At 41.5% G+C, this 13,010-nt stretch overlaps 1 long non-coding RNA gene across 1 annotated transcript; it reads left to right on the top strand.

Annotated features, from left to right (window-relative positions):
• The first annotated feature begins 7,304 nt into the window (after positions 1–7,304).
• Positions 7,305–10,632, top strand: LOC118979580 (uncharacterized). Its single transcript, XR_005064948.1, has 2 exons — positions 7,305–7,405; positions 10,467–10,632. It is a non-coding gene; the product is annotated as an uncharacterized LOC118979580 (long non-coding RNA).
• The last annotated feature ends 2,378 nt before the right edge of the window (positions 10,633–13,010 follow it).

Here is a 13,010-nt window from a genome sequence, read left to right as displayed (position 1 = left end):
TTAGCGGTTATCCTTCAAAAATAGGTTAGCTAAACAGCCATTGGAGTGGAAGAAGGCTGGGAGGTAAGGGAGGGAGAATTGCAACATCCATTATAACATTTTCATCTGATCTCTCTTTTTCTCAAGATACTCCCCTTTCTCACCTGTTCCAGTATCCCTTCCCCACCTCACACTAGTCCCTCCTTGCCAGATGTTCTCTCCTTTACTTGTTCCAATGTTCAGGGATTGAAGAAAACTTAGTTAACAACCACATGGAATTAGGGAGATGTCAAGTCCTAGTGCTTCTTAAACACGCTCTGTTTTTAGCCTCACCCTACCTCCACCTCTGGAAGCATCTGGTTCTATCAGTTCTGGGATCTTCTGGCTATTTCTTTTTTTGGAAATTATTTGATTTTTTGTTTGATTGTTGTTCAAGTACAGTTGTGTCCATTTTCCTGCCACCACTCCCCACCACCCCAGCCATCCCCCACTCCCCACCCTTGGTCCTACTCTTCTGTGGTTTTGTTCGTGTGTCCTTTGTACATGTTTCTGAAAACCCTTCCCTCTTTTCTTCCCGTGACACCCTCCCACCTCCCTGGATATTTCTGTGGTACAAAATTGGGTGGTTTCTTGGCTTTCCCCACAACTGGCCTTTGATCCAGCTTTCTTTGGCCTGCCAAGTCAGTGTCCCTCAAAATCTGCTTCATATCTTCAAATATATTTTTTATTTTTTCTTGATCCTTGCCTTTTGTCATTGTGAGTGTGTGCATTTTCACTTTCATTTTGTGGATGTTATAATACCATCTAAAATTATTTTTTATTGATTATGCTATTACAGTTGTTTCCATTTTCCCCCTTTGCCCCGCCCCCCAGCACTCCCTGATTTCCTCAGGCCATTTCCACACCATCGTTCATGTTCATAGGGCACGTGTGTAAGTTCTTTGGCTTCTCCTTTTTCTATACTGTATTTTACATCCCTATGGTTTGGGGGTGTTTTGGTTTGTTTTGGTCTGGCAAATGTGACTCATCTCCGTGTGGAAAACCTACAGAAGCGAAGGAGCCAGACCTTCAAACCAAGTTTTCTCATGGGAATCAGGCCTAGAAAATGCATACAGATTGTTATGGCTTGCTCTTGCTGAAACTCCATCACCCTGGTCTAAAACAACAAATGTGTATTGTCTATCTTCAAGGTAATTTCCAAAGCCTGTGTGAGCTCTCCCAAGGACAGAGCTAATCAGCTCATTGCCATCCCCCTCTGCATGTTATTTTCATTTTCTTGATTGTACCCAAAATGTAGACAATAATATTCTATGTAATGGATAATAAATCTTTCTCTGATGTAAGACCCCAGGAAAACAATNGCTTCACCGGTGTCATTTACATAAACTGTGAGTCTGAAATTCTCCCCCAGACCTGCACAATTTAGCGGTTATCCTTCAAAAATAGGTTAGCTAAACAGCCATTGGAATGGAAGAAGGCTGGGAGGTAAGGGAGGGAGAATTGCAACATCCATTATAACATTTTCATCTGATCTCTCTTTTTCTCAAGATCCTCCCCTTTCTCACCTGTTCCAGTATCCCTTCCCCACCTCACGCTAGTCCCTCCTTGCCAGATGTTCTCTCCTTTACTCCTTCCAATGTTCTGCAGGGATTGAAGAAAACTTAGTTAACAACCACATGGAATTAGGGAGATGTCAAGTCCTGGTGCTTCTTAAACACACTCTGTTTTTAGCCTCACCCTACCTCCACCTCTGGAAGCATCTGGTTCCATCAGTTCTGGGATCTTCTGGCTATTTTTTTTTTGGAAATTATTTGATTTTTTATTTGATTGTTGTTCAAGTACAGTTGTCTCCATTTTCCTGCCATCACTCCCCTCCTCCCCAGCCATCCCCCACTCCCCATCCTTGGTCCTACTCCTCTTTGATTTTGTTCGTGTGTCCTTCATACATGTTTCTGAAAACCCTTCCCTCTTTTCTTCCCGTGACACCCTCCCACCTCCCTGGATATTTCTGTGGTACAAAATTGGGTGGTTTCTTGGCTTTCCCCACAACCGGCCTTTGATCCAGCTTTCTTTGGCCTGCCAAGTCAGTGTCCCTCAAAATCTGCTTCACATCTTCAAATATATTTTTTATTTTTTCTTGATCCTTGCCTTTTGTCATTGTGAGTGTGTGCATTTTCACTTTCATTTTGTGGATGTTATAATACCATCTAAAAATTATTTTTTATTGATTATGCTATTACAGTTGTTTCCGTTTTTCCCCTTCCCCCCCCCCCCCCCCCACCTAGCACTCCCTGATTTCCTCAGGCCATTTCCACACCATCGTTCATGTTCATAGGGCACATGTTTAAGTTCTTTGGCTTCTCCTTTTTCTATACTGTATTTTACATCCCTATGGTTTGGGGATGTTTTGGTTTGTTTTGGTCTGGCAAATGTGACTCATCTCCGTGTGGAAAACCTACAGAAGCGAAGGAGCCAGACCTTCAAACCGAGTTTTCTCATGGGAATCAGGCTTAGAAAATGCATACAGATTATTATGGCTTGCTCTTGCTGAAACTCCATCACCCTGGTCTAAAACAACAAATGTGTATTGTCTATCTTCAAGGTAATTTCCAAAGCCTGTGTGAGCTCTCCCAAGGACAGAGCTAATCAGCTCATTGCCATCCCCCTCTGCATGTTATTTTCATTTTCTTGATTGTACCCAAAATGTAGACAATAATATTCTATGTAATGGATAATAAATCTTTCTCTGATGTAAGACCCCAGGAAAACAATAAAAGCCTGTCTAGGCAAAGGTCAAGGTGTTCTCCTCTTGAGGGAGTGGCCAAGGCATCCATAGGTACTGTCCCCTTGAGAGAGTAGTCGTGCCGTTCCCTTTCTCTCCACAGGATTGTTGTCGCCTGTGCATTCATTCTCGCCATCAGCCACAACAGGCAGACTCTGCTGACCAGGATCCACCACACCCATGGTTATTTTGTACCTACCTGTTTATACTTCTTAATTCTCTCCACCCTTTACCCATTCCCCACACTGTCCTCTGATCTGGCAACCACCAAAACCCTGTCCATATTCATGATTCTGTCTCTGTTCTAATTTGCTTAGTTTGTTTTTTAGATTCAGTTGTTGATAGATATGTATTTATTGCCATTTCAGTGTTCATAGTTTTGATCTTCTTTTTCTTAAATAAGTCCCTTTAACATTTCATATAATAATGGTTTGGTGGTGATGAATTCCTTTAGTTTTTTCTTATCTGGGAAGCTCTTTATCTGACCCTTGATTCGATATCATAGCTTTGCCAGGTACAGCGATCTTGGCTGTAAGTGCCTGCTTTTCATGACTTTGAATATTTCTTGCCAACCCCTTGTAGCTAGCAAAGTTTCTTTTGAGAAATCAGCCTACAGTCTTACGGGGATTCCCCTATAGGTAACTAACTGCCTTTCTCTTGCTGCATTTATTTAAGATTGTCTCTTTATCTTCAAACCTTGGCATTTTAATTATGCTGTGTCTTGGTGTGGGCCTCTTTGTACCCATCTTGTTTGGGACTCTCTGTGCTTTCTAGACTTGCATGTCTATTTCATTCATCAAATTAGGGAATTTTTCTTTCACTATTTTTTTCAAGTTGATTTCCAATTTCTTGCTCTTTCTCTTCTGGCACCCCTGTGATGTGAATGTTGGAATGCTTGAAGTTGTCCCACATGTTGCTGACACGATCCTTGTTGTTGTTTTTTTAATTATTTTTTTCTTCTTCTTGTTCTGATTGGTTGTTTTTGCTTCCCTATGGTCCAAATCATTGATTTGACTCTTGGTTTTATTCACTCTACTGTCGTTTCCCTGTAAATTGTTCTTTATTTCAATTAGTGTATCCTTCATTTCTCACTGGATCTTTTTTATGCATACAGATTATTATGGCTTGCTCTTGCTGAAACTCCATCACCCTGGTCTAAAACAACAAATGTGTATTGTCTATCTTCAAGGTAATTTCCCTGTCGTTTCCCTGTAAATTGTTCTTTATTTCAATTAGTGTATCCTTCATTTCTCACTGGATCTTTTTTATGCTATTGAGGTCCTCACTAAGTTCCTTGAGCATCCTTACAACCAATGTTTTGAACTCTGCATCCGACAAATTGTTTATCTCCATTTTATTTAGTTCTTTTTCTGGAGTTTTGATCTGTTCTTTCATTTGGGCCATATTTCTTTGTCTTCTTGTTTTGTCAGCCTCCCTATATTTGTTTCTATGTATTATGTAGAGCTTCTATGACTCCCTGTCTCCATAGTGTCGCCTAATACAGTAGGTGCCCTGTAGGGTCCAGTGGCACAGCCTCTCCTATCACCCAAGCTGGGTACTCGAGGTACACCCTCCATGTGGGCTGAGTGTACCCCCCTTTTGTAGTTGAGCTTTGGTTGTTGTTGGCAGGTCAGTGGGAGAAACTTACCCAAGCCAGTCAGCTACAAAGACTGGTTGTGCCCACCAACCACCAACCTCCTTTTTCTGTGGAGGATCAACTGTGCAGAGGCAGAGTGGTGGTGCTCTGATGTGGTCTGTAGTTGTCTACTGGGTGTGCAGGCTCTGGGATTTCCCAGATGGTGTAAGCCAAGGTCAGCTCCCACCTGTGTTCTGGCTAAGACTAATTGATGAGCTATAAAGCAATCTGAGATGGCTGCTACTTGTGCTGGTCTTGGAGATTCCCTGGTGAAGCCAAACTGAATCTAAGATGGCTGCTGCTAGTGCCAGTCCTGGGGTCACTTAGAAAGAGGTATGGGCACTTCAAGCTCACTGAGGCCAGCTGTTGCTTATTTGATTTAGGAAGTTTTGAAGCATGAGCCAAGACTAACCATTCATATGGAACAATCACCGTTAACAGTTTAGATGGGCCCTAAGTTGGGTGGGAGAGAGTCTCAGGGGAGACTCTGCTCCAGGGCAGGGCAAATAGTGTGAGCCAGGTTGATGGAGTCTCAGATGTGTCACCTGCCTGCTGGCTCCGTGGTTCTGTTGGGGGAGGACTCAGAAAGGGACAGTAGTGTCTACCTGCCTTTCTATCCGAGAGAAAACTATCTCTGAGTGCTTGCCTTGATGCCAGACACTTCAGTTCCTCCCCATAAGTCACTGGTGCCTTTTAAGCTCTACCCAGGTGTTGGAGCTCAGAGAATGAATCTTAGTAAGTCTCTCTATGGGTTCTTTAAGATGAACTGCTTGGGACTCCGGAAGTTTCTTCCACTGACTCAATCTCTGGTCTGAGGGATTGCAAAAATGACTGGTTTTTGCAGCCAGAAGTTATGGGGACCTATGTTCCTGGCTGGGGGCCTGGTATGGGGCTGGGACTCCTCAGTCTCAAAATATTCCTCCAGAATCTTTATTAACCACATGGATGTGGGACCAGCCCATTCTGCATCTCTGCCTCTCCTCCCAGTCTGGATGGATATGGTTTCTTTAATTTCATAGTTGTCAGACTTCCATTCAACTCAATTTGTGACAGTTCTGAGCAATGGTTGTTCCATATTTTATTTGTAATTTTGATGTGGTCATGCAAGGAGGCAAGCCATGTTTGCCTCTGCTGCCATCTTGACCAGAAGTCTGGATGTTATACTACCTTTGTTTGGTCCTCCACATTTAACAGAAAGTCTAGCTGAGGGATCTTGGTCAAGTCTCCTGAATATGCCAAATCCCAGCATCTTCATTCATAAAACAATGAGTTTACATCATTTATAGGGTTATGAGAATCAGAGAGTTTGGTAAATTTTAAAATTATATAATGTAGTTTCTTTTATCAATTTTTGATGTCTTAGTTATTCAATACCACTTGACTACATTGTTTGGAAGACTATCTAGTACTAAAAGTGAAATTCTAGTACTTCACTTTTTTCACACTCAGATTCATGACTTGCTTATCTCTTTTTAAAAACATCTTTGCAGAAAAGAATCTTTATGTTATCTTCCTTTCTCTTCAGAAATCCATTTCAGTGATTTCAGTTTATAAAACTATAAGGCACTCAGGCTTCAGCTCTGCACAGGGAGTTGGGGCACATGAAGAAATCCTTTCAGTTGCCTAAAAAGCAGCCTTTTAGATGCTTAAAGGTTTATATTAAGTCTCTATGATTGTCAGCCCTGAGTTAAAATGTAAAGCCACTTTTATTCTAAACTAAATTGAACCAAAAATATAGATTTCTCATTTTATCCTTCAGGTATGGCTTTAAAAAAAACTATAAACGATCATGATTCCCTTGTATTAAAAGGCATCAAGTACTGCTCTAGCCTGCAGAGTTCCTGAATACCTGAAATCCTTAGAGAACGCTGTCAAGATTTTATTTTAAAGTTTGGACACTCAAGTAAATGCAGAAAATCATGAAAAGAATGTTGTTATTTATAGAATGGTATATTTCCATTATTCTGTGCCAGTTATTCTTAAAATATGCTTGAGTACAAACAAAACAACATTGACCTTCATTGGTATTATTGAGTGGGAACATATTAACATGAAGTTAAGACTATGATTCATTCAAAACTGGAATGCAGTAGTGAAAAAAATCCAAAATTAAACCTACTCTAATAATCCTTCTTACAAAATAATTGCTAAACTAATTTGAAACTAATCCAGGTAAAATATACTGGCAAGTGTGCAGGGGAAAAAACACCATGTGTTACAAACTATGATTAGTAACATTTCCAGTACTGCTCTAGCCTTTTTCTCCTTAGGGACATTCATGAACTAGGATTGCTATAGATATGCCAATGTAGGACATTTAGAGCTAACTTTATAACATAAATATGAGTGTTTGAAGCTAACTTTATAATGTAATATGAGTGTTTAAATATTCAAAATTATACTAAAGAATTTGAAGAAGCATCATAACCTCTAGATTCTATTGGAATTTAAGCTATGAGACACATCCTTCTACACACAGAAATAACTATGAAACAGATAACTAAAAAAGCTGTGGTGCATTTACACGATGAAATACTACTCAGTTGAAAAAAAGAAGGAAATCTTTCCTTTTGCAACAGCATGTATGGACCTGGAAAGTATTACGCTAAGTGAAATAAGCCAGTCAGTGAAAGACAAATACCATAGGATTTCACTTACATGTGGACTCTAATGAACAAAATAAACTAACAAAATAGTCCGTTTTTCCACGGACTGGGGTACGGGGTGGTCTCTGGGCAGTCAAACCTCTGTGCTGATGATAATCTCTATTTGCAGCCGCTCGCCAGCGCCAGCATCTTCACTTCAGCTCCACCATCAGGCATTAGATTCCCACGTTAGGGTTCGAACTCCTCTGAGAATCTAATACTGCTGCTGATCTGAGAGGAGGCGGACAGCAGGCAGGAACGCTCCCTGGCTGGGCAGCGGCTGTAAATACACATGACGCTTTGCTCCTTTGCCCACAGCACACCTGCTGCCCTACGGCCCTGCTCCTAACAAGCCAGAGACTGGTACTGTTCTGTGGCCCAGGGGTTGGGGACCCCTGGATACCGGGTTTCTTTGTTGAGGTAATGAAAATGTTCTAACATTGATTGTACTGATGGTTGCCCTGAACATACTAAAATATCATTGAATCGGGCACTTTAAAATGGGTGAATTGCATGATATATGAGTTATACATCAACACAGCTGCTTTGTAATAGAAAGCGCTTGGGGGAAGTGGAGTGGGAATGGGGAGTGACAGAAAATGTTCATGAGGCATGTGTTTGGGGTGGTGAAAATATTCTACAATGGGGCTAGGGTGATGGTTTCATAACTCTTAGTTTACTGAAAATAATTGAGGTGTACCCCCTTAAAATGAGTGAAATTTGTGGTATACATTTTATACATCAATACAATATTTTTAAAAAATAAAGTCTTAGAGGGCTGGGGATTCCAGCTCAGAGAGACAAACAATGTTCTTGATCAGAACTCAAGTTCCTGGAACAGCCACACTTTCTGAAGCAGAAGTCATGCTCTCTGTAGGGCACATTCTTTTGTGGCCACCCTGGGTCCACTAGGGAGATTTGTGGCTACCCGCAAGGCCCAGAAGCCTTGCTGCAGGCAATGGTATTTCAAAAATTCCAGTTAACTAGGCATATGTTGATTTTCAAGGGGTCAGGTAGCAAAGAATGGGTGACTTGTGAAGCTGAGCATTTCCTTATAGCCTCACCTCAATCTCTAGAGCACAGAATATTAGGCTTCCCAGTGGAACATAATCATCCATGGTGTCTTCTTACAGTGGAGTTATTCTTGGGACAGTCAGTAGTTATGTGAGGTCACTGGATTGGTTCCTGGTGGGTAAAATGGTCTAATAACCCCCAGAGAATTCCATAGGTCAAATAAGTTGAGGGGGTGTTCATCTGCACAACTCCAAAAGTCAGAGTTCATGGTTGTCAGACAGTCAAATAGAAAATAGAGAAGAAGAGTTATACCTAGTTCCTGCCTCTGCTCCTTCCCCATTTCTCCCCATCCAGGCCAGAACACAGCAATATGGATATAGTTCTTCCTACACTCCCACCAATGTAAGAAGAGCTATATACCATGACCCAGAGATAGGCATGTATGACCTTGGACCGTGGTGGGAGAACTTCCTCTAACTACCTGGTTTCTCTGACAGTCAGGCACACAGGATTCCTGTAAGGTAAGAACAAGCATCTAGTTTCCGGTGAAACTTGCAGGACTGGTCACTTTAGCTTAGCTGTCCACTGTGGCCTCCACAACACTTAAATCCAGAAGGGTCCCTCCAAATAGCACCTACCAACAGTGCTGTCCACGCCAGCCTTGGTCTTAGGCTCAGGGCTGCCATCGGCTGGGAACCAGACTAATGTGCTCTGCGACAGGCTACCTCACCTGAGACTGGTACCATAGTTGGCAATAGAAAACAAAAAATCGTCAATGGAGAATTACCTCGAAGGGTTGCATGCTAGGACGTCCCACCAAGTTTTTCATCTGTGTGGGCTGAAGTTCTCAGACTGGGCTGGAGGGAAGCCCTTAAGGCAATAGGCTCTCCAGGGGAAAATTAGGGAACTATAAGTTTGGGGGGGTCTTCTGCAAAGGGTAAGCAGTAGCGATTGCATGGTCATTAGAACTATGTGAAGCTGGGCTGCAGTTCTTGCTCTGCCATTTACTAGCTAAGTATTTAAGTAGTAAAGCTACTTTTCCTGACTAAATTTCAAGTTCATCATCTGTAACACCATCTGTCTTTTAGGTTTGTGGTTTAGTATGAAATGAGATACTTCTTTCTGTACTCCTGAAACTCCTGGAATAGTGAGATACTCTCTGTCACTCCCAGGAAAGGGGACAGAATAAGAGAGAGAGGACAGAAATGTCTAATGATACAAAAAGATGGCAAACGCGTATGTGAGGGTGAATTTTGTATTTGCTGGTAATCAAGAACCAAGCATATGGAAAATATAGGTTATCAAGATAAGGAAGGCGCTTTCTGTTTAAGATGTGACATTTTCATGACAAATTCTCAAGAAAGAGAAAGTCTGAAAAAAACCAGCAGCAATTGAATAATTGTTTTACGAATGTAGTATTTCAATGAGTATTTTAAACATGTCTATTTCGTTAAGCAATTTTATTTGTTACTTTATTTTACATTTTTTTGTTATGCTGTTAAAGTTGTCCCAATTTTCCCTGCTTGGCCCTCCTCTGCCCAGCCCACCCTATTAAGGTTACTGACTTCTCCATAACCCATTAGTTCTGAGAAATTGTCATGTTTTACTTTATCTATTACATGTCTCCCAGTAAACAACCAGAGTTTTTGACAAAGTAAAAACAGTGATTTCTCAGGTCACAGAGGAATGTACTATTTTACTATATTAGTAGGTAGAGAGAACTATGAATTTGGGTCCACTAAGATCTGAGATTTAATTCTGGCTTTACCATTTACTACCTACGTGAACTTTGCAAGTCACAACACCCTCAAGATTGAGTTTTACTGCCTTAGGAGTAGTCACAATACTACCCATATTTTAGGTTTGGATTAAGAATTAAGTGAGGAATCATCATGATGCTTATAAACTTTAATTTACAAAATGACATAACCTTGAGTAATGAAGAAGGATCGGTTATTAAATATTTATTGCACTTTTGAATTCGGTTTGTCAAGTGGACTCAAACACTACAGCAAAAGGAATATTCAGATTCAACTGTAACTTAGATGATATTTAGTTTCTAGCAAACCTAGGGTGTTCTAGGCTCAGGGGTCCAACACGGGCTGCAGATTGGAATCACCAGGGGACTTTGAACACCGATGGCCAAACCCCCCTACAGAGATTCTGTTTTACTTGATCTTCAGTATGGTTACGGTAATGAAATTTCTAGAAACACTCCAGGTGATTCTAATGTGTAGCCAAGCATAAGAACCACTGCTGTAGAAGACATTGGCAAAAAAGTAAGTTGGGGAGACCAAACCATTGATCTGTACTGTGAGTTTGGCTGATCTAGCCTAGGTTTAGCCCAAAGTGAGGATGATGCGGAAGAAGCATTCATCTCCTAAAGACAAGGCTCAGGTTTTGTTTCCAGTGCAGTCTATCCTGAGGAATCACTGGACTCAAAGCACCTTCCTCTTGCTGGTCTCCTCATCAGGTGCCCTCTGGGAAAACGTTTATGGCCAAGCTGGGCTGAGGTAGGAATCATCTGTGGTTTTATTAATCAGGATTCTCCAGAGAAATAGAGCTGTTAGAACATAGAATGTGTGTGTGTTTATTTATTTTAAAGAATTTATATTTCATGAACAAACTGAACTAACAAACAAAATAGATACAGACTCAGAGAGAGAGCAGACGACAGCTGGAATGAGGGTGGGTCAGGGGAAGGGATCCAGCAAAACAGAAAAAGAAAGGGAAAGAGCTCATGGACACAGACCACAGTGTGGTGACTGCAGGATGGGGGAGGGGAATGGGTGGAGCTGGAAGAAGATATATGGGGACAAATGGTAATGGAAAAATACAATAAGAACAAATGAATAAAGACCTTGTGGCTCACATGATTACGGAGGCTAAGTCCCTAGATCTGCACTTGGCAAGCTGGAAAACCAGGAGAGACAGCACTGTAGTTCCACCAGGCTCAAGACTCAGGAGGAGTCAATGTTTGAGTTAGAGTGTAAAGGCTGAAAAAACGGATGTTTCACGTTTGAAGGCAGTCAGGCAGGAGAAGATCCCCCTTACTCATGGCGGGTGGAAATGGGGATAAGCCTTTTCATTCTATTTGGGCCTTCAACTGATAGGATAAGACCCTCCCCAACTGCTCCTCTCCCCCCTGGCCCTTGGATGGGCAATCTGCTTTATTGAGTCTATAAATTCAAATGTTAATCTTATCCAGAAACACCCACAGACACACCCAGAATAATGTTTGACCAAATGCCTGGGTGCCCTTTGGCCAAGTGGACACAAGATGAACAATCACGGTGTTTGATCATAAGAAGCCCCATCTGCTGCTTCGTCAGAAAGCTCAAAAGGGCACCCAGGAGGGGGCATAAGGAGACTCTGGGACGGTGTCTGGTTGTCTACAGCATAGTTCTTGACAATGGAGGGGAAGGAATGAGGAATTCACAAATTGCCATGCGATTCACTCCCATACCAGTGTGTTTCTACATCATTTCATAGTAGTGACTTTAAGAGCTGCTACAACCAGTTCTCTGTGTCTCCCTCCAGGCACTTAAGTCATTTATTTGCAAGTAGGGAAGGAATTACAGGCAGGACATGAGTGGAGTTGTATCCCTCTGGCCTACAGAAGTTTACTTAAAGTTTTTATTTCAATATTACTGAGTTACCCATAGTCTTAACTATTCTATTACTAAAAACATTAGGGCTATTTAAGGACCCTCACAACTACTATACCCCATTCCTAGATCATTCTTTTTTCTTAAAGTTTTGTATTAGTTTCTTTCCTCCCTCCATAATTCATGTCTTTTATATTGGAACTTACTTCTTTGATTCTAATTGCTAAAATCTAATTTTTAAACAGAGGGTTCTTTTTGAACATTCATTTTTCTCAAACTCCTACCATCTGGAAATGAAACACACATTTAGCAGCTCGGTTCTCTTCAGAGTAAGCCAAAGCCAACTGAAGTCTGACAACTTTCCGAAGTAGGAACCAGAAATAAGTTCATTGGGCGGGGAGAGCTATCAGGAAAAAGGGTGAAACTTACTTTTCACAAACTCAGAAGAAGAGCAATCGCTCTAAATATCAGTAAGTTCCCTCCATCTCCCCAACCCAAGCCTCTACTATCTATTACTTTGCGCAGTTGGTAGTTCTCAAAGTGTGCTCCCTGTATCAGCAGCTGCAGCCTCACCTGGGAACTCTTGAGAACCACAAGTTCTCAGGCCCCACCTCAGACCTACTCAATTAAAAACCCTGGGGGCGGAGCTCAGCAATCTGTGTTTGCACCAGCGTTCCAGGTGAGGCTGATGCCAATCTTTGTGAAGCTTTATGCTGGCACAGCCTATTCTGCTTCCTAGGAGCTTTACTGACAGACACCCACACAAGGTAATCTCCCCTCTGTAACAGCTCACTAGGTGGAAAAACATAGTTTCATAGCCCTATCTGTGAGCTCTTGATGTCTCATGCAAATGACCAAAACACCAGTTGGCTCCTACCTGGATTTTGGATCAGCACACAAGTGAAAAGAAGGCAGGCACGAAGAAGCACAAGGTAGAAGAAAGATCATCAGATCAGAAGCACTTATGTTTGGTCCAGATGGAGGGGCTAAAAAGGGAGGAAGAAACACTTAACTAGATCATGGACAAGTTCCAAAACTGATAATTGAATAAAGACAGTCCTTAGAGAAATTTTATTATGAAGAGAGCAAAGAAATAGGGCACGTGGAATCAATATGAAAGTTATGAATTACTCAGCCAGGTGATTTCTTCATAAATTCATCTATTTTCCACCTAAAAATGACTCCTGAGGAAATACTTCTCGTAATTTAGAATTTTTGTGGGCTCAATTTTGGCGACAGCTTCATCAAAGCAACTATATATTTGAGTTTAGGAGTGGAAAAATTTCAATAAAGTTCATTGAAGGCCGGTCACTTTACATAAATTTAAGATTTACAGGATTACAAAT

The sequence above is a fragment of the Sturnira hondurensis genome, unplaced genomic scaffold, assembly GCF_014824575.4.
Source record: "Sturnira hondurensis isolate 20B ecotype Veracruz unplaced genomic scaffold, ASM1482457v3 Scaffold0022566, whole genome shotgun sequence".
NCBI lineage: Eukaryota > Metazoa > Chordata > Mammalia > Chiroptera > Phyllostomidae > Sturnira > Sturnira hondurensis.
This window is presented reverse-complemented; position numbering and strand designations above follow the sequence as displayed.